The sequence below is a fragment of the Emydura macquarii genome, unplaced genomic scaffold (genome assembly GCF_026122565.2).
Source record: "Emydura macquarii macquarii isolate MOO-44397 ecotype Brisbane River unplaced genomic scaffold, CSIRO-AGI_Emac_v2 contig_3240, whole genome shotgun sequence".
NCBI classification, from domain to species: domain Eukaryota; kingdom Metazoa; phylum Chordata; order Testudines; family Chelidae; genus Emydura; species Emydura macquarii.
The window spans coordinates 1410978-1433397 of record NW_027133377.1 but is presented as its reverse complement, the minus strand read 5'-3'; the positions used below and the strand labels follow the sequence as shown (position 1 = coordinate 1433397).

The 22420-nt window shown below is 40.5% G+C and overlaps 1 long non-coding RNA gene across 3 annotated transcripts in view; it reads right to left on the bottom strand.

Annotated features, from left to right (window-relative positions):
- LOC137142672 (uncharacterized) overlaps positions 1 to 22420 on the bottom strand; it is a 45903-nt gene that overhangs the window by 10271 nt on the left and 13212 nt on the right. Inside the window, exon 3 of one of the 3 annotated variants that reach the window (XR_010916988.1) lies at positions 19154 to 19289. The exons of the other annotated variants lie outside the window; for them this stretch is intronic. This is a non-coding gene — a long non-coding RNA (uncharacterized lncRNA). Of the gene's footprint in view, positions 1 to 19153; positions 19290 to 22420 lie in introns of those variants that run through there. 3 annotated transcript variants of the gene reach the window in all.

Here is a 22420-nt window from a genome sequence, read left to right as displayed (position 1 = left end):
TTGAAGAGAATATTAGAGAATTTTTTCAAATACAAGTGTTAAGGTTTATCCAATTAGACCACAGAAGCACCCCAACAAAAACAGATCACATTTCGTATTTCAAATATTTAAATCTTGCAAACTAAGTGCTTGCAAACAAGAGAGACACAAAGAATTATTTGAAGAAGTTATCTGAAATAGTTTCAAATAAAGAATAAATCTGGACAATTCATGAACAGAGAAATAATCAAAATTAGTTGAACAAAGAATTCATTATTAATTATTTGTCTACCTCTGATCACAATAGTAGTTTGAGCCAGTCTATACCTAGTTACTAATGCATTATTATAGTGAACTATATGCACATACAGATCAAAATAAATTCATTCAATGAATCTGCAAAGGAAATCCTCCATGATATTGAGGATGTAGATATGAGCAGTAAAATCCCAATATATCCATCTTTATGTGGCATTACTACTGTAAAGTAACTAAAATAGACAAAACTTTTTGCCATGCATATAGAAATTCAAATCCAAGCATAAATTCTCTCAGTACGGTTCCATTGTAGTACATTTTTATCATTCCATTATAAAATAAATCTGGTTTCTGTACAGTGACGAATACTCACGTCATTCCCTTTGATGTTCAACTGCAGTAGACAAAAATCCACATATTTATATGCACAAGATGTTTCATATGGAAGTTGAGGAAACACTTGCTCCCCTACAGAGAAAGGGACTTTTTCTTATGCAGTCTCAAGTCAGTGGTTACACTGGCTGAGCTACGACCATCGAGAGGGCTATGCCTAGTGAGATTAAAACCCTGATATTATTCTTCAACAGATTTAAATTATGGTCCTTACCAGAGCTTTTTCCATACTAGTTATTTTAAGGAATAAGGATAAGAACAGCAGACCACAGAGATGCTTTCACAGTAAAAGCAAACAAATTTTTCAAGGGCACTTGATGGCCTAGCTCTGCTCCCACTGAAATCAATGGGATGCTTATCTTTGACCTCAACAAAAGCAGAGAAGAGTCAGGCCAATGTTAGCACTTTCAAAAACCAAAAACACCCTCACTCTAAATTTTCCAAAATAGAACTCACCAACTTCCCTGGAAAAAATTTAATTGGCACAGTAGCCCAAGTGGATTTACTCTAGGTGGGCTGTAGAGAGGTTCTCGTGTTTCACACAGTAGATACAAATACTTCAAGGCTCTCGCTGGACAACCTGAAAAGAGTGACCGTCCACACCAGGCCATGCAGACTTTGCACCCTGAAGTCAATGGGGTTATGGTATGACTGAGCTGAATCTGGCCCAGCCTTTGCATTTTTGGATGCCAATATTTAAGTGACAACTCTTTTCTCAGGTTTAGCAAACTTTAGTCTGGGGATCAATTCATTTCACATTGCTTTCTAATTTCAGTTTTTCCTGCTCTTATTTTCCTGGCTTTTTATATTTCCTTTGCTTCCCCCTCACAATGATATGTTATACCTCCAGATTTAAAGACAGCTCCTATTTTCTCACTGAAGATTTATTTGGAGTATCACAGATCTATTTACATATAGACTGTCATTTATTGTTGTTGTATTTGTCTTTTCTAAAGGCAATGTGTATACTTTAGCCATTTTATTTGACTGGATGATTCACTGTCCATGGATTTCATCATCCTTACTAGAATACCGACCATCATTCATAAGAGATCTCAATGTTATGTATCACTTTACAGAGTGTCAACAACTTTTTCTAAAGAGCTAGGCCATATGGACTAGACAGCCATTGCTACCACACTATTCTCTTTAAATTATGCTTAAATTTTTAATACTTTCTGCTACTAACTTTAGACATCCACTTACTGTGACTTCCTATTATATGATAAAGATTTAAATATATTTCATACGGTTTGTATCTTGAAATTTGTGGTCTCTGATGAGAGTGGTGTGGACAAGTTTACCTGGAGAGAGTGTGGGCCAAGTTCTGCCCATGGGGTTAGATTACAGCTTGGGCTACATACACACTGTTACGGTGCACACTCACATTTAGAGCACCACTGGCATCAGGGCATAATGTTGCAGGGGACTTCACCTCTTGCACCCCCTCTGACCACTCTCTTGGACTTGCGATGGCCAGTCTCTCCCCAAGTCTTCCACGGTCTAGCCTTCTAGCCAGGTAATTTCTTAAGTTCAGCCCCCTTCTGGGGTAACAGAAAGTCCAACTATAAGTCCAGATAAATATACAGACTAATAACTCTTCTGCCCCTCTTGACTCCACTGAAGTTCTCTGCTCCCTAGCCCCTACAGAGTTTCTCTTATGCTGCTTCTCCCCCCCACCCAGCAGGTTTTCCTTCCACTGCCTCTCATCCCCAGAGACTGTGCCAGCTTTCCTTAGGGTTTGCAAAGAGCAGAAAAGTTACAGAGCTCCACCACAGGAACCTACACTACTTCCTGTGGGTATTCTAGCCTGACTTCCCCTAATACCTTCCAGAGCAGGAACTCCACCTTGTTCTTCTTTCCAGAGTCTCTTCTCTTAAGTGTCTTCAGCTTTCTTTAAATAATCAGCTCTCTAATCCCTGGCACCTGGGGGCAATGAATTATAATTAAGTCTCCATGCTAGTCAACTGGAGGGTAGCAGTCAGGGCACAGGCAAAGATGAGTTCATCTTGCCTTAAAGAGCCAGCCAGCCTATGATACCCACACAGTAAAGTAATGGGGAGTAGCCCCATTCTCCAACACCTCACTTACACAGGCTACATAGGCCCAGGCATGCAAGAGAAACCACATCTAAATGCCTGTTTGCCCAACCCTTTCCTCCCTTCCCCAAAATTATAGTCAAATATGTAGCAGCTAACAGGCATTGTGCTTCTCAAAAGTGACTTGCAGGCATTGAGAGACAAAGTACCTTTGTTTGGTAGCACTTCAGGTGCCTTTTAGAGAGTAGCTCAGAATAGCATATAAATTGTGAGTTCCATTTCTTGTTTCCCACTATCCTTATGGAGAAAGCAGGGGTTATTTACTTTATATTACAAATTTTCAAAAGTCTGAGTTTTGATTTTTCTCCCTAAAACGATTTGCAGCAGATAAGGACAATCCAAATCTGTGGAAGGAATCCAAAGATTAAAAACAAATCTATGACTTGTAAATGTTATTAATATGATGCAAGAAGCACAACTATACTTCCAGTTAAACAACATACCCATTAACCTCTCTCTGCATTTTAGTTTTCCCACCTAAACATTTGATTTTAGGCTACTTACCAGAGGGTTGATATTAAATTTCATTAAATTTAAAAATATTCAGATCCTCAGATCAAGGCCTCATCAGAAGTGCAAATTATTACTACTTATTCATAAATATAAGAGTTTAGATTTAGAAGTTCAGTATTATTATTTTTTTTTTATTTTTTTTTTTTGCTCAAGTCTAATGTGTGGGAAAATTTGTCACTCACATGTTTCAATTAAAATTGAACCAGGCCCTAAATACATGTTTCAAAACAAAATAATTAATGCTATGATGTGTATATAGTCTTCTTAGGGCCTTCATCAAGAATAAGCTTAATAAAACCACTGATTCTTTTTAAGTGAGTGCAGTTAAGTTTTGATTTCATTTCTTACCAGTATGTTATAATGTAGTTTGGCAATAAATAACATTCTAAAATAATTCAGATGGGTGCCAATCCTGTTCTTCCCTTTCTCATTATCTAAGAATGAAGCCTGTTCTCTAAATATTTGTATTTATTTTAAACAAAACAATGTGATATGGAACAGTGAATGCTTTAAATTCATGAGAAACATATCAGAGTCAATGAATAATATTTGTAGACTCCTACTGAAGTCTTCCATGACATAGGACTGTTGTTCCTATTACACAAGGAGAGTGTCTCTCGTGAGTTAAAACTAATCTGAAATCCAATAAAGTACTTCAACAGCTTCAGTATCAAGTTACTGTTAGCTCCCTTAAGGTTTTTATTAGTTTAATGTCTTTTTTTAAAAAAAAAACCAGCTGAACACACTGTAACTGCAACAATAATACTGCATTATTATAATTCCATCCTGAATTGTGTTATGACCTGTGGTTGTATTTGCAGTAATCTTGTTCTAATAATGAAATCCCAGGTTTCTGTCCAGATTCCCAAGCAACTAAAATTGCATATTCTTGTACAACCCTAAACATACAGCACATATAGCTTTAGAGTATGTCATTCCTGATCGATCACTGCAAAGCAAAGAAAATATTGGAGCAATATTAAATCATGCAGCACCATGAATGCTTGGAAGAAGATAATCTGACACTCAAATACATAATTATTCCTCAAGGGCTTACATGCACAAAATCAGATACAGAGTATATGTAATCACTGCACAAAGCAGTGCACATTTTGGCCAATAAATGTTATGCACATTAGTATGAGTATAGGGACACTTGAGCCAAAACTAGAACATCCAAACTGAACCTCTACTATAGTGAAGGAGTCAGACTTGGATCTCCAGCTAGGGGCTTTGTTTTGTTTTATGGTTAGATCTAAAAAGAAGCTATTTTCCAGTTCTGGTTTGGATGCTGCTGAAGTCTCATGAGAACTAACGAACAGTCTCATGAATTCTTAGCTGCAATCTGACAAGATATCTAAGCAGGAACAACTCACAAGAGATCAGTGCCTTCAGATCTGAACCCAAACACTAGCCTAAATGAGGATCTGAGTAAAATCTCTCCAGTATAAGTAATAAGAGGCCAAACCAAAAATTCAGTTCTGGATGCAGATTTTGAACCACCTATGCCCCGCGTCCCTTAAAAAGCCCACACAGAGAAGGAAATTCTTTCAAGAAAGATTTTTACATCGTTCTGAATTCTATAGCAGGGAATAATTCCCAATCACATTCTATCTTATATTTCAAAACATATAGACAGGTAATTATTTTCTATTGAATTCAACAGGACTTTTCCCTAAGGAAGTATAAAAGACAGTTGTAATATTTGAAATTTAGATCTAGATTCAGATTCTCACACACTAGTACATGGTATTCATATTCAGGCTTCTTGTTTGCGTGCCTTCTTAATATATACATAACAAACTGGATGTTTGTAAAAGCCTGTGGACCTAATTTTGCCCACAATTGCATTCTGGCACCCATGGGCCTTCAGAGGGATTGCAAAAGTGTACACAAGCCAATTGCATCTTCTTTTAATCTACTAAACATCTTATTTCTACATATTATTTATTCAAAGAATTGTCATAAAAGTTCTCATGGCACTGAAATAGAAATAAAAGAAAGGCCAGGAGCACACTTCACAGAGAAAACAGCATTAGGAGTTGGCAATTACCATCTCTAAAGAGGATGCATCAAGTTCCCTCTCCCATCTTTTTCTTTGCGAGGGTGTGTGTAGGAAAATTGTTATGAAAATAGTTTGCACTTACTGCTCCTCTCACCCAAAGCTCTTGGTGTTTTGTAAACACTAATTAAGCTTCAATGCCCAACACCTGATTCAGAACTCACTGAAGTCAATGGAAAGACTCCCATGGAGTTCATTTGTGCTTGCAGAATGGTATGTATTACTGTTCTCATTTTACAGATGGAGAAAGGAGGCACTAGCTGGTTAACTAGCCTTTCCAATAGGAAGAAAGTGCACGACAAATTGAGAAAGACTCCAGCAGTCATGAATCCACCCCCACCCCCCAAGTCAATGCTCTCACAACTAAACATAACTGCCAGTGCTTCTGGGAAAAAGCCATTAAGCTGGGTGTTCAGCATAAGAGGAATGGGTGTGGCAATATGAAACAAATACAAAATAGAGAAATATAAAAAACGTGCAATAATGGAAGAACATAAGAACCACCATTGAAGGAAATGATTGTTTTTTCCAGAGAATATCAATATTTCTATTACAAGCCAACATAGTTGATTATAGATGTAAGCTGACATGCTTGCAGCTGTTTTCATGGCTTAAGAATGGGGGAGTGACTGTTTCCTTAGATCTCCAAAGTATCTATATCAATTGTGCTCATAGAAGTGAGTCATTTTATAGCAAAACCCTCTGCACACTGCAAATTCCATGCTGCATTGGTTCAAAGATCTAAAAATAAAATTAATAAAATAATGATAATAATAATGATAATGATGCTTGGGAGTCTTTCCTAATGGGAAATGACATAAATTGGTTTCTAGTTTTAACTAGAAAAAGTTAAGTCCCAGTACATACTCACATTTTGTTCAAAAACAGCTACTTTTATCAAAGCAAATGGTTACTCACATTAGAAATCTTTAGTTTTCCCACTAGTGACGGAAACAATTCAGTTTTTAGTGCAAGGCAAGCCAAAATGGAGCAGTGAAATATTTCTTCATTAAAAGTCTTTTTTAATATTATACTCCTGATATTTAAACAAGTATTGATCTTTGATTAAAAGGTATTAAGAGACCCTGTGTCGCAGATGGAACAATGGCTAGTGACACTTAAAAATCCATAAACCTGACAAGAAAGATATTGAAACTTGTGTTTTAATTTTAGATCATTACTGGTAAGGAGCAATTCTATGAACTCAGGAGTTCTTAAACCGATTTTGCTGATTTAATGTCACCTTAGGCAAATCTCAGTAACAGAATGATGTACTTAAATGGAAACATAGATATTTATCAGTTTTCCTCAATATTGAAATAGTTTCTATCACAAATCCCCAGCAGGACTCTCGTGCAGGGAATCCAAGCCTCTGTGCTCTAGGTACCCCGAGTCTGAACAGAATCCAACCACTGTCCCAATCCTGGGGTCTCTAGCATTGTCACGGCACATAAACTTTCCATCTGGTACCTCCTTCTGAGAGAGTTGGAACCCACAGACAAGCTGCCTAGCCCTTCTGGGTGCAGCACCAACCCTTGCAGACTCCCCAGTACTTAAACCCACCCACTCCCAGAACTCTACTGAAAGGTGTGAAACTTCTGGTTTACAGTTTAACTCTCTCAAAGGCATGCAGCAGTTGTGAAGCAGTTCTACACATACACACAGCACAAAGTCCAACATCTTTATGTTCTTTTATACTTAACCATGTAAAGCACAGGACTGTACAGACCATACAAACAATAAACATTACACAGTCTCTTTCTTATCTCACCCTTCCCTTGGGAGTCCCTAGGGTCCATTGGTGTCCAGGAAGGCAGGCAGGCAGTCCCCAGACTCTTGCAGGCTCTTACATGGTGCTTGGTTTCTCCCTCACAAATCCCTTACACACCTCTCTTCTGCCCTATGCTTTCTCTTCCTTTCTGACTTGCTTTTAAATACCCTCTGGCTTCGTTTGTTTAATTTCTGGGGTAGCTTTCCACTGCTTCTTCTTTCCCTCTCACTTCAGAGGAGTCAGCTAAACTGGTTTTCTAAGCATACACCTCATGCACTATTCAGATGTTTGCACCTGAATAGGGTAGTTGAGTGCCTAGCGCACACACATACACGCATTGTATCTGGCCGCTGTGTACCTGCTACAGGACCTTTCCGCAATGGTGGATCCACATACAAAGACACTCATGACACAGCAGATGTTTCATAAAACAGCTTCCCAATAGCACCCAGAATTCATAAGTTGTACATTCATAAGCTGTGATGAACTGGGGCTCTTGTACAAGTCTTGGGTTTTGGATTTCTCCCTTCCAAATTCTGTATGTTAAGCTTGTGTCCTAGTGTCCTGAGATGGAGTGGGGCATATGATGCTCTTCAGCCTAAGACATTGCTGAAAATGGGCAGTTATGCAAATGAGGAAGTTTGGGCTTGTGTTTAGAGTATTATGCTGCATCATGGGTTAAATTCCTGGCTATACCAAAGGCTTCCTACCTGACTTTGAACAAGTCAGTTATGGTGGGATTGGCAAAAGTACTCAGTGTTGGACTAGCTCTGCCCACATTGGAGTCATTGGCTTAATTAAGAATCACATTTGAATTTCCCACCCCTGGTTTCTATGTGTGTCATCTGCCCATCTGAGAAGTGAGATACTTCCCTACCTTACAGGGATATTGTGAGCATAAATCTTTGGCTGGAAACTCGTGTATAAGATGGAAAATTGATTTCCCTCCTCTGGAGATTCAATATCATTGCCTATCCACTTACACCCTGGATAGCCCCATTCTATGCTGCAATTTGTTCATCCAGGAAGTGTCCATAGCTAGCTGCTTCCCTGCCTTCCTTGGGATGTCTTGCACCTCAGTGGGTGCATAGAAGTAGTAGATCCTGGTGCCCCAGGGAGCTCATGGGTTGCTATTAATGCCATGGTGTTGCACCAGGCACTATTTAACGGGTAGCTATGTGAATGACTCCTCCCACCTTAGACCTCACTCTTCCATGTTTCAGCATTTTATAGGATACCTACTGATGTTGCATGCTGTTGTCCTTCTGGATTCTATCTATGTATACATCATGCCACTAAGCTATTTTTCCCGGATGCTGGAGAAGTGGGCGGGGGGAGGGGATACGACAGTGCCTATTTTGACAGTCCCCTGCCAGCTTTTGTGAATCCTCCTTCACTCTGCAGCATGCAAGTCATTGTGTTTATGACTCATTGTATTAATTGAAAATGTCACTGAATGATAACCTCATGAGAGGCACCTTTTTTTTTTTTGATGATCTCAAGAGGGTCAGTACTCAGATTTCTCAAACATACATCAGTGCAAGGCAAGGAATATAATTCATGACCTATCTAAACTACCACCAAGAATACCGAGATTTAATAGTGAATTTCCATTTGTTTTATATATAAGATAAATACAATTTTAATTTCAATAAACTTTTACTTTAAGTACGGGGGCCCCGGTCATGCATTGAGAAAGAGCTAGATCAAAGTGAAATTTGGAGCTTGCTAAAACTATGGTTAATCAAGGTTACCATAATGAACTTCCTCTCTGCCCTTAGAAGTGGAACATGAACTTACAGTCAGTCCAAGCCTGCAGTCTACTCAGAACTACCATTGATTTCAGTGGTATTTTTGCCTGATTAAGAACAGAAGACCAAATCTTAGTTGCAGAAGTTAGGCCAGAAATTGACTGTTCACATGAGTAAGGCGAGCAGAATATGGCCCTAAAGACTGAAGAAGGATCAATCCCAAGAGGAATAAACAGCCACAGAATCTTCCATGGAAGTGCCATTCTAGTCTGTAGCATGACTTTGTAAAAATGGCATGATCTAATGCAACTGACCTGCTCCCTGGCTGTAGGTGAAGTTATAACTGTTTATTTAGTGACAAAAATGAGTTGTTACTGCTTTTTACCCCTATAGAGCCAACTCAGAAGGGATTGAGCTGTATTCTGCACCTTCTTGTGGATAAACAAAATCACTTACAAAGTTCAATCAGTTATACTAATGAAAGAAATAACTCAGTTTGAGTATCAGCCCAGGCTGAGTTTGCAGGGCTGGCTCTCAGAATATCTGTACACTTGTGACCTGTGTAGATTTGATGCAGAGTCTTTAAGAAAGAAGTTTGGAACCCTCTGATCCCACTTACATTGGAAAATGACTATGTAAACTTTGCGCTTTAACTTCAGTGTGTGTGAGTTCTCATATCTGTTTGTACAGTATCCTTTATAGTAATCTGCATTTGTGTATGTGGGGAATGGATTACATCTTAAAATAATCATCGTCAAGTTTATGGTAAATGCAAGTTGTCTATGCCTTTAAACACAGGATCCATTTTAAACTCTTGAATATTCATGGTATTATAAGATAAAATGGCAGCTTTTGATTCAAAACACATACTCAAAGCTCATCTAATTTAAAAAAGAGAAACAAATTTTTAAAGTTAGACAGCTTTATATCATTTTTGGCATGAAGTACTACCCAAATGTATACCTTATACAGACTGTAAATCAGGAAATTTAGAGTAAGTTTACAAAAAGTAACATTTTAACCCTAGGGGACAAACTCGCACCAAGTGGTTGAATGTTGTGGTGGTAAAATCTGTCATTGCTGATTTATTCATTGAATTATACTGAGGAAAATTAAGAGTTAATAGGGAAGTCAGGATTTTAACAGAACAGGAAACGTTCTCAGGAATTAAACTCTGGCTCTTTTCATAGAAAATTGTATTTAGTTGTTTCAAATAAACCACTAAATAAAATTTTCTGGGAAGTGATAAGTAGGGTGGGGGGGACACTTCAGAGTCACCCATTCCCACCTCTGCACCTGGTTATAGTCCTATTAGTTCCAAAGAAGGAGCGTACATCAACTTAGATATTATACAATTCAATTCCACAGCTTTATGTTACATTTGTGACACCAGCATTTCTGCTTGCCAGACAAAAAGAGGCACCTTAGTCAAAACTTTTGATAGTGGGAAGCAGAATATGTTTAGCCCAAAATCTAACACACAGGAGCACAGAGTGGTAGTCAGTTATCAGTCTCGTCTCCCCGCCCTCCCCCTCCCCCCCCGACCCCATGTATAACACGCTTCAGGATGCAAATGCACTCCATGTATCCTGGACTGAGATTCTCATATGCACCCCAGCTCTCCTTGTGACCTGAATTGAGGAAATCAGCAGAGCTGCCAGACAACTGTCATCTTAGTTACTTCTCTACCTCTAGTTCCTGCTAGGGGAAGCATACAAGTAGTGGACTACACATCTCAATAAACTCAAGTTACTACAAAATGAGTAACCCCTCTTATGTGTAGTCACAAAAAGTGTCTTTATAAGGAGGTGGGTGCCTGAACTCTGACAACTGACTGCACAGTGTCTACAGCAGTAGCTTGCAGTTCTGTTCACTTTCACTGCAGATGTCAGCAATAGAGACATCTAAGGGAAGCTACCAGTGCTGCCTCAACTCTAGTTGAGTGAGTTCTTACTCTACCCTTGAGGAAGATGTTCATTTCATAGCAGAGCAGTATGCACCCTGTCACACGCTGTACCCCATGTACACCCTTATAGTGTGATTTGTGTATCATTCACATTCACCCTTGTAGTGTACCTGTGTATGGTCTAATGCAAAGTATGTCATGTAAGCTGTTTCTGGAATGCTCATGACATGCTACCATAACAATAATGTTCAGTATGTTTCCTACAATGTCATGCATATGTACAGATAGGAAACCCTGCTATGTCATATCCCCAAATGTGTGTCTCAGACATAGGTGTGCGTAGGGGGTGTGCTGGGTGTGCCCAGGCACACCCTAATGTAGGGGTGTCAAACATCCGGCTCATGAAGCGTTTTGATGTGGCCCACAGGGCCATCTCGCTGGAGGATAGAGCTGCCGCCAAAAGAGTGGAGGGCATGCGATTTTCCGGCGGATGGCAAGACACAGCGAGCTGCCGCCGAAAAAGAAGGAGCTGCAATATTTTGCGGCGGACGGGAATGTGCTGCGATCTGCGTTCCTATATCGTTCCTCACGATATTGCTCGGTGGAGACTAGGAAGAGGCGAGAATTCCACCGGCGGGTAACTCAAATGTGGCCCGCCGGTGGAATTGAGTCTGATACCCCTGATAAAGAACATGAAAAGTCCCTGGGTGCACACCCTAAAGAAATGTGCTGCGCATGTTTATCGTTTCAGAGGGCTTGAATAAATGAAGACAAAACACAAAGCTGTGACTCCATGCCCAGCGGAGGCATGCATGCATACAAGAACAATGGACTGGCATAAGCACCTCTGAGCACTTTGGCTCAAGTGGAAGAAATGCCCATTGCCGGATGTGGCTGATCACCTGACCCCAGAGGGTTGAGGAAACTTGTTAAAAGAAAGAGGCATCTTTGTCTCGAGGCTCTCCTTTGGAATCCATCTTCTAAGCAACCTCAAGGACTGGCACCTATCCACCGGGGAAGGTGGGGGGAAGGAAGGAAGCCTAGTTGCCAGAGGCATCTCAGCCAGCAGTGCACAAACTAACATTACAGACTGAAAGCTACTGAAATATTAAATCTTAGTTTAGGATGCAAGTTACCTTTTAGTTGATTGTGACCAACTCCTTGATGCATTATTAATCTCTTGATTTATATTAATCTGATTTATATTCACTTAATCTTGCTGTAGTCAAACGTATTTGTTTGTTTTATCTGAAACAGTGCATGTGGATTGAGCGTGTGTAAAGACTTCGCTTGGAGCGACAGAGCTGGTGCATATCAATTTCTTTGACAAATTGACGGACAAACATAAATGATCCTGCAGGGTGCAGTGTACCGCTCTGAACCCTGCAAGACGGCAGTTCCTGGGGTTGCATCTGGGGCTGGAGGTGTTTGCTAGGTGTCCATCCCATGATCGGTTGGCCAGAAGCGCTCTTTCATTGGGCCAGGGACTGATTACTCACAGGAGTGGGTGGTTCACACAGCAAAGTGAAGTAAGTCGGGGCCCGGGAGTGAAGAATTGGGATGACAGCTACACACCAGTCCAGATTGTAGGGGAGGGGGGAGAGATGTCACACACCCTGAAATCCATTTCAAACAGCCTCTTGGAGGAAATGGACTGTCCTTTCATACAATCTATGAATGAGACAAAGTCTGGGGGACTTTCAGGAAGGTCTCATTCAGTGCAGGTGGAAGGCAAGAGCTCTTTGAATGTCCATTAAAAGCCATACCACCTCTTTCCTTCTAGAATGGGGCTTAGGGAAAAAGCCAGCTAGATGGATGCTGTGACTGATCTGAAAGTCTGACACAACCTTAGGGAAGAACTTAGGATGCAGCTGCAAAGAAATCTTATTGTTGTGGCTGACATGATAATGTAGAAAGATGTGACAGAGAAAAATGCCAGAGGCTCAGATGGAGGCTTGGTGAGGGTTAATAAAACAAGGTTCAAAGTCCCATGGTGGTACTGGTTTTGCCACCATAGGAAAGAGGCAAATAAAATCTGGCAGCAAGCAGGCACTAACTGGATCAGAAAATACAGAGTAGACATCTACCAGAGGCTGAAACACACTGATGGCTGACAGGTGTACTCAGAGAGCTACTAAATAAGCCCAAAGATTTTAAAGGATAAAAGGTAGTTCAGTAGGTCTGGGATTGTAGCCTGTAAAGGGAAATTCCTTCTTGGTTACACTAAAAGGCAAGTCTTTTCCACTTTGCTTCATAACATTTCTTTGTAGAGACTTTCTACAGCCTCTCAGGCCCGGACATCAGCCAAACAGGCCCTCCCTAACTTGGACATCTATCCAAATGCTGTGCCCTCAAATGAAGCGTGGCTGGGTTGGGGTGGCAAACTATCTACCCTGGTTTAATAAAGTGAAGTATCAGGGAAAAGCAGAGAGAAAGTCAGCCAGATAGTTGCAGAAGCATCAGATACTGACACAGTGCTATAAAGGATGAGTTGTACCTTGTCCTATCTGATTTTTCCTTGATACGAGACAGATAAAGGGGGAATTGGGGTAGGAGGAGCAGAGAATACATATCAGAGTGGGTCACAGCCAGGAGCCTTGTGAAAGAGAACTCCACGCATTTACTGTTTACATAGGAGACAAGGATGGGAGACCCCACATCTGAAACACCTCTCATGGAGTTAGGTCATACAACTCCTATTCATGTTCTGTTGCAAAGTATCTGCTTGGAGAATCTGCCAGAGAGAGTGTTGTGAATCCCTGACAGGTAGTTAAGGTATTCTGTATGGGAATGCACCAGTTCCAAAGAGCAATTGCTTCCATGCAGAGCTATGAGGAATGTGCTCCTCGCTGTTTATTGACAGAATGGTCTGCTGTCATGTTGTCCAAGAATACATGGATTGACTGGTCACAGATATGCAGGAAGAAATCTTTGCAGGCTAATTTGATTGCTGTCGGCTCCAACACATTTATGTGAAGCATAGACTTGGGAGAGGAGTGCACCCCTAGGCAACCTGTCCCTCTGTGTGTGCTCCTCTAACTAAGAGGGGCACATCTGTGGTCATAGTCTTTGTTGGAAATGGGGGGTTGAATGGTACCTCCTCCCCCACATACTTTCCTTCTGTCCTCCCACCAGATAAGGGAGGCGAAGATTCTTTGTGGAACTGTGACAAGCAGTTCGAGACTGTCTGTGCAAGACAGTGTAGATGGTCTACAGCCAAGCTTGTAGGAACTGAAGTGAAGCCTCACAAAACAGGGTCATGTAAGTACTCATGACTGTATGGCTCAACAGTGCCAGGAGGGATCGAATGGACACTCTGAAGCTCAGAAGTTAGGTGAGACTGGTGACGAAGAGGTAAGTAACCCCTGACTAACAGCAGCCAACCTTGCTCCAATTAATTCTATAGATTGTGATGGTTCTAGGATAGATTCTCCAGGTTCATCTTGAGGCCCAGACTTCCAAACAGATGTAGAAGCATAGTGGTTGCTTCCCATGTTTCCTGGGAAGATCATCCCTTCAGAAGCCAGTCATTTAAGTAAGGGTAAATGGTCACTCATTGTCAATGAAAGTGAATTGGTTCCACTAACGGTAGTTTGGTAAACACCTTTGGTGCTATTGAGCGTGCAAAGGGAAGAACTCTGTATTGGTAGTGTTGACCAGCCATAAATCTCAGGAATCTCCTGTGTGCTGGATTAATGTGTAGGTGAAAGTAGAGTCTTTGAAATTGAGGGCTGTGAACCAATCGTTTGGCTCTCACAACAGAATAATGGACAACAGGGTCAGTATTCTGAACTGGCAGTGGATCAACTTGTTCAGTTCACCAAGGTCTAAAATGGGTCTCCATCTCCCTTTCTTGTTGGGAACAAGGAAGTACCTTGAATAGAACCCCTTTCACCCTTGCTGTAAGAGGTACTAATTCTAAACAACCCCTGTTTGAGGAGTGACTCTACCTCCTGCAGTACATGCTTTCATGGAGGACATGCTTTCGAAGGAGGACACGAAAAGGAGTGGGAGTTGGAGAGCAAAAAGAAGTGGGTAGTATACCCTGAGGAAACTACCTCCGTTACCTGTCAGTTGTGATTTCCATCCAGGCAGCTAGGTGATGAGAATGTCTGACTCCAAAGAGTGGGGAAAGGCCAGAGAGGTTGTGCAGTTCAAGAGGGACATTTGGTGCATGGCTTTGAGGCTGTACCAAAACACTGATTTCAAAGGTGGCAGTGGTGGGGAGGCAAAAAAATGGTTAACTGTGGGAACCGTTTCTGTGTGCCCTCTGATGTTTGCATGGGGGTTCATACTGTCTACAGAGGCTCACAACCATGGGTGCCTACCTCAGGGCAGACTGTCAAAAACAGAGCAGACACCAAACTGGTGGTATGATCTATAATTAGATTTCACCAAGCCTCACAGGGTCCCCTTCTCAGGGCATAATCTGGGACCGAGTTTGTCATAGACCTCTTCTGACTTGGAGGATACTGATCCCAGATCCACAGAGGGGAGCCCTCCATATCAAGGGAGATAGCAGTAACCTGCCCCTATTCATCGATGGTGCCAGTGACAATCTGGCTTGACTCCTTTTTGTGGGCAGGAACGGAGACAGATACCATAACAATAACAGTAGTGGTTGAAGTCTTGGTGCTGTGCATTGAGGTCTGGAGAAGAGAAGTGACTCTGGTTCCAGAGCCAAGTAATAAGCCAGAATCACTAGTCATTTCCAAAACACAGGTCATTGATATCTGCGCGGGGGGGGGGGGGGAAATCCAGCACCCTGAACGAATTCTGAACAGCAAAGTAGAACAACTCCCAAAGACTGAGGTATATTCTGCTGCCATTTAGATGCTCACTATTACACTGCCATCAATTAGTATCATGTGCAACTGAGAGCCAACTGACTCGTGCTATATCTAACCTATGAAAGGATGGTCTCGGACATCTAAAGAAGCTAGAGGTCTTGATTACTTTCTGGTTAATTCTTTTTGCAAAGAGACCTCCAACTTTCCTTCACCTTCTATCCCTACCACAGGACCAGTAGCTTCCTACATGCAGGGGTGTGCATGGGCGAGGGGGAGGAGCAGGGGCACACCTCCCAATAATTGACAGGGAGAGCCAGCTCCACTGGCTGCGGTACCACAGGAAGGGGGAAGAGCAAACTCCTCCAGCAGTGACGAGGGGAGTGAGCTCCTCCGGCCCCAGGGGGGCACAGAAGGCACCCCTCCAACAGCAGCCAAATTTTTATTCCTGTGCACACCCCTGCCTACATGATATTTCAAGCTGGTTACTTGATCATATGCAGCCTATAAAACATGGAGAGGGACATTCCGCAAGGCTTTTTCCTAAGAGTCTTGTGGAGAAATAGAGCCATATAGAACACAGAGACTACACTAGAAAAAGCAAACTCCCCAGACGCTTAAGAGCTTTAGCTTATCGCCCTATTAGGCAAAGGGAAGCACCTTGCAGAGTTTTGATTTCTAATCAGAATGTGAAAGGTTTAGGTCAGATAGCACATTCGAGCTGCTCAATTAGGAAGGGCATTGATGCTCTCCTACTGTAAGTCTCCTTGCTTCAGCAGAAGACAGAAAATCATTACAAATGGTTAATGCTTCAGTCAGTCTCTGGGTAGCAGCCTCTTGGGAAATATAAAATTGTTTATATCAGAATACAGGCAACAGATAAAGCCAGAGTCATTTTTATCTTTTAGTTTCCATGGAGACCTGTGCCCTGCATATGTTTCCCCTAACAAGTGTTTCAAAGTCAAATCACATTGAGTAAAGCTATAAAAACCACAACAAGGCAGCACAACGCTTTGTTATAGTGACGTCTCTCTGTCAATTATATCTGGAGATGCTTAGGTACATTTACTGATGGTCAACTCTTTGCAACAAAATTTGTTCTTAGAGTTAGCATATAACTCAAATATTTTACCCTTAGAGCTACAGTATTGATAATGAATTCACTGCCTTTCTTCTAAGAAAGCTTTCATTGAAGTAAGTTTGAGCTGTTTACTTTAACTCTTCATTTTCACAAAAGGAAATCACACACAGGGTTGATAACTGTAAAGGCCCAGATTGTGAGCAGTGGATAAGGAGTGATCAGAGCAGTTCAAAGTGTGTGTGTGAGTTAGAGGTTCATGTGCCTAGGGCTCCTTAAAAGTCAACATGCAGCTTCATGCCATACTAGAAATTTTCTGAAGTTACTATCTTGTTCTCCAGAATATCAGGTTTTTTATTTTTTTTTAAAGTCTGTGGCTGTTACGGTTACAAAGAAAAATCTGTTAATAATTGAGGTTAACTAATGCAAAGATGTTAACAGAACCTGCAACAATAGCTTTGAGGGTGTGAATTGCCCCATTCATCACAGTGTGGTGTTATGTCAGAAGAACGGCCATATTGTGTCAGAGCAATGGTCCCTCTAACCCAGTATCCCGTCTGACAGTGGCCAATGCCAGACGCTTGAGAGAGAATGAACAGAACAGGGCCATTAGTGACAGATCCATCCCCTGTCATCCAGTCCCAGCTTCTGGCAGTCAGAGATTTAGGGACACCCAGAGCATGGGGTTGTTTTTAGTCAAGATAGTCAGGGACACCATTGATGAACCTATCCTCTATGAATTTAACTAATTTTTTTTAAACCCAGTTATATTTTTGGCCTTCACCACATCCCTGGCAAGGACTTCCACACCTTGTGTGTTGGATGAAGAAATAGTTCCTTTTGTTTTAGATCTGCTGTCTATTAATTTCATTTGGTGACTCCTAGTTCTTGTGTTATATGAAGGGGGTAAAGGACACTTCCTTATTCACTTTCTCCACGTTTGTCATGATGATTTTATAGACCTCTATCATATTGCCCCTTAGTCCTCTCTTTTCCAGGCTTAACAGTCCTAGTCCTTTTGGTCCCTCCTCATATGGAAGCTGTTCTCTACCCTGAGCTGTTTGAGGTGCCCAGTGAGGATTTAGATGTCAATATTGTCAGCTATTTCATCCTTCATGTGAGAAAGCAGAGGAACATCTTATTTGAGCATTTGGGAGATCCAATTGATTGCCCTCCCCCACAGTCAAGAAGCCAAGCCTGAAGAGGCTAATCTAGCCTGTGGGCTTGTTCAACTCCAAAGAGCCAACCTCAAGAAGCCTGGTTAACCCCAAAGACTACCTATGAACCTATTTTGCACATCTTCACAATAAGCAGTGTCTCATTTTGACAGCTCATGTTGTTACAGCTTATTTTGTGGGTGGAGCTTGTAAGAGCATCACCACATTCCCTTCCCAGTCTGACCCCTGCATGTACCACATGATAGCAAATAACAGCAGAGAATTCCATTCATATTGAACAAAACTGGCTGTTTAGCATTCCTAGCTGACTGCAATTGCATACACTGACTTCTTAGTGCCCCTCTACTCCTCCTTGTGCCAATTTAGTGTAACCTAAGGAATCAGACATACAGTGTAAACTCCAGATTTGATCTGTTTTGGCAACACCAAATTTGTTCAGAAAATTTGGGTAATTTAACACGTCAGTGGCAGAGGGATTCAAGTCAGAGAGCCACAATGACCTTTCAATTCATAGAAAGTGTTTGGATAGCAACAGTTTGGCAAATAGAATTGAGCACCTGAAAACGGGCCAGATTTTTCAAAAAAATGCTCAACAGCCACAGTCTGAAAAAACTTGGTGAAGTTGCTACTGAATGAGGCAGGGCTTCACAAGACCTCTTGCCCATTCCTTTAGTCTTTTGCATGGCAATATTTTTGTAAGACCCATATTTACATAATCATCCCTCCTTTATAGAAGGAGGGGATTAAATGGGGCTTTTAGGATTATTTTGAATTCTAACATGTAAATATGTTATTACTTCTAAACAGCTCTAAGCTAGAGATTTTAGCTGTCTGAATTTTATTATTTGCTCACTGGTTCCCATTGTCTACCTCAAGTGTTTTTAATTAAATCCTAGAATCTCTGGATTTCTTTGGAAATGAGAAAGTTGCAATAAACTCTTATTGTAATAAAAAAGAAAGTCAGAATTTAAAAAGAATATTTGTATATATTTATAAGAGTAATTCCAAGTCAAATAAGGGGCAGATCCTCTGCTGCTGTAATTCAAAAGAGCACTATTGAAATCAGTAGAGCTATAATGATTTACATTACTTGGCCATACAACTTAAATGCCAGACAGTCATAACATCTATTTCAGTTGACATTCAATAGTTTTTGTTAGATCAAAACAAACATTTCTCCCAGAAATCATAGACCCTACTAGAGCATATGTCTTGAGCTAGTTTTCTACAGATCATAAAGTCAGTCTTAAAATATAACATCGTGTTATTGCTGCAATGTTTGGGGCCAAGGTCTGCAGCAGAGAACTTTGTTACTTTATTTCAAATTACTTTTAGGGATAGATGATCCAGTAGAGCTAAATAAGGACTCACCTGACCAGTGTTTATTCTTTACAAGTGAATCTGAATCAAAAACATATTAGAGAGGAAGCTTAGAATGTTTCTTCTTCTATTCCCATGTGCTTCAGCGCTTCTTAATTGCGGTCAGCACTGGGACAGATGTGCCACACCTCCCCCTAGAAAGAACATGACCAGGTCAACTTTCTACTAGGGCCAAAAATAAACAATAAGTTGTTCTCACAAGATATCCAGCCTGTTTTTGCAGACAGAAGAGGTTTGGGAGGTTTCACTTGGCTTTATGGCATATACTATCTGAGATAGTGTGGATTTCATTCTAATTCTGATAATATGGTACTGAATAGTCATTAGGCTTGGCCTACTGTACAGCATCCAGAAGGAAACTGCTTACTTCCTTCATGGATTTCTTTTTCCAGGTGTTTTTGTAAGTTAAAAAAGGGAGTGCAAAAATCCATTTAGTTTGGCTCATTTTAAATATGCAATAATATTAGTACATGTGCAAAAACAGTGATTTATGGTAGAAGTAATTGTTGCTAAACTAATATATTCACATCTAGAAGGTCTAGTGTTACTAGATAGCAAGTGTGAAAAAAAATCAGGACAGGGTGGAGGGGGAGTGAGTAATAGGTGCCTCTGTAAGACAAAGCCCTAAATATCAGGACATCTGGTCACCCTAGAAGGCCAGTGACAAAATGTAATTCAAAGTACAGAACACATTCTGTCAGATATTGAGGTTCCACAGCCTAGAGGACCTTCAAACAAATATGAACTGTTGCTCCATTCCTTTCCCACACTGTACTATGGGATACACAATCAGTATTATTGCACTTGAACTTTGGTATAATACACTTTGCAGGAGGATATAAAGAAAATTCAAGCAGAATGGTGTATATTTTTCTTACATTACATAGAGCATGTAGTCTTCCTCTTACATTAGAGAATGAGACTTTTGCATTTCCACCTTTTGAGGGGCGGGGAGGGAGGCAGAGAGAAAGTTGGAGAGGAGAAATGAAACTAAAGAGGCTTCTATCTCAAAAATCTGATAATCACCCACATTTTGCTAAACATAAAATGAATCATGAAACGAGACAGGTAGGAAGTGTTGTTTTGTTAATTATTCAGGCTTTTACTGTATATAGTTTTCTTTAACACCTTGATCTGATATAAGACAGCTCCAGTCAAAGAGTATATACTTATAGGGAATATGTTGTTCACAGAATTTAAGCATTCCTTCTCTCTAGACTTGTTCCAGTTTTCCAACATTTATCTGACAAGAGCTTTCATGTCTATTAAAAACTTCTCTTTACTCATGTTTAGCAAATATTTGCAAGCATTTTGGTGGATTAGACATTGATGTCAATGTGCCAAATTCACACCTTTTCTGTAGTTGTCTTTAATGAACATGCATGTGAGAAAAGTTTGTGTACAGAAAGGTTCTTGGAAAGTAAGTGGAGGCCTTTCATCAAGATTCATTGTGTGACTAAATTAAGTTTGTAATGTAGCAGTTCAAACTATGGTACATCTACTACTCATGTTAAACAGCATAAGACTCCACTCTTGACTACACTGCTTATAGTTACAAAAGGGGTATAACTGAGTACTTCCGACATGATAGGTGCGGTCTTAAAGCCAGAAAACTGCAGCAGTAGGATATTGGCCATTTAAACGAAGGCTGCTTTCACACATCCGTCACTGATGGGCAAGAACAACAGTAGAATCATCTTTCCCATTACAGATCTATGTACTTCAGAGCTGGTTCAATATTAGCAGTGGATTGGGCTAACAGGCTGCAGGTTGTTTAAGAGAATACAAGCAGATCATACATGCAGAAGATTCTATAGCACAAAGAATAGTAAATAAGAGCTCACAGATCTGGGAATTATCAACACCACAACTGAGATCATGATTCTGCCAAGTGTTTCTTGTAAAACACTGAGAGCTCTCGACTCTTACTGAAGACAATACAGAGCCCAGGAAGAGCTTAGTACCTTTCAGGATTGGGCCTTAAAAATGCCTATGGTAAAGTCTCACATACCTTACTAATGGCAATAAGCAGGAGAATGAGCGGTCTGGTGGGGCTGGGGAAGAACAAACCAGCGAAGCAGCATCAACATTTAAAAACATATTTAAGGGATTTGAGGAAGAGAAAACATTCAGAAATTTGAAAGTATAATGCATCAAGTAGGACATTATCCACAGGAAACAGACAAAAGAAGAAATTTGTCATTAGGGATTGCAACAAGCTGGCAAAAGACTACTTTAAATAAATATTACTATTATAAATAATAATATTCTGCACTTGTAAAGCACCTTGGATAAGAGAATCTCAGAGCACTTTATAAAAGAAAGGTAAAGTATCATTAGCCTTAACAGGCTGCCTTATCTTACAGAGAACTACATAAACCGTAGTAAAGAAAGCCACCCTTATCGCCAGACTTGCAATATGAAGGAGTCACCCAGAAATGCAGGTTTAGTGACAATTACTGAAAAAGTTCTGGAATCTCAAGGAGCTGGCAGAAGAATAAGTCCTGCCTCCAGAAGAAAAATAAATATTTTAGAATAGAATAGGGTTTGTTTGTTTTTTGTTTGGTTTTTAAAGGCACAAATGATAGGAATGCTATTCAGAAGCACTAACATTAGCAAACATTCATATGTTACAGGAGAATTGCCTGAAATCTCAGGATGCTGTGAACACATTAATATGATTCATTCATTCATTTGTACAGGAAGGGAGTTGAGAGCAATTTAGCTTTAATTTGGCTAAATCAGGTTAATGGTTATGGTTCTATCCCTCATGCTTTAGTAAAGTTGATAATAAGAAAACATGCTATAAAGATTCAGTGTTCTCTAAAAAACACATAAAAGAAGAGCTTTAATGTGCCTTCCTAATGAGAAAAAAATTCATACAGCAGCAGAGACTTAAGCATGCCATTGTACAGGATCATTATGAATCATTTGTGATGGTATCCTTCTCAGCAAGAAAATTTCTAATTAAAGCTGGCCTGAAAATGGAAATCCCTTCCCATGAAAAATTTTGCATTTTTGGAAAAAAAAAAAAATTTGTCCCACAGTGGGATAAAAGTAAAAGCCACTAAATTTTTTCCAGAGGAAGGAATTTCAAGGGGGGAGGGGGAAACCAACCCATTTTAGGAGACCCAGAAGGGAATTTTTTGGCTTCCAGCTGCCTACCTAAGAGGTTTTATTAGTTTCAGTAGTGAAATTGTTAAGAGCCTTCCAGCCTTACTGTGGGAGAAGCAAGAGATGTGAGGCCTAGGCCTTTCTGGTCCCA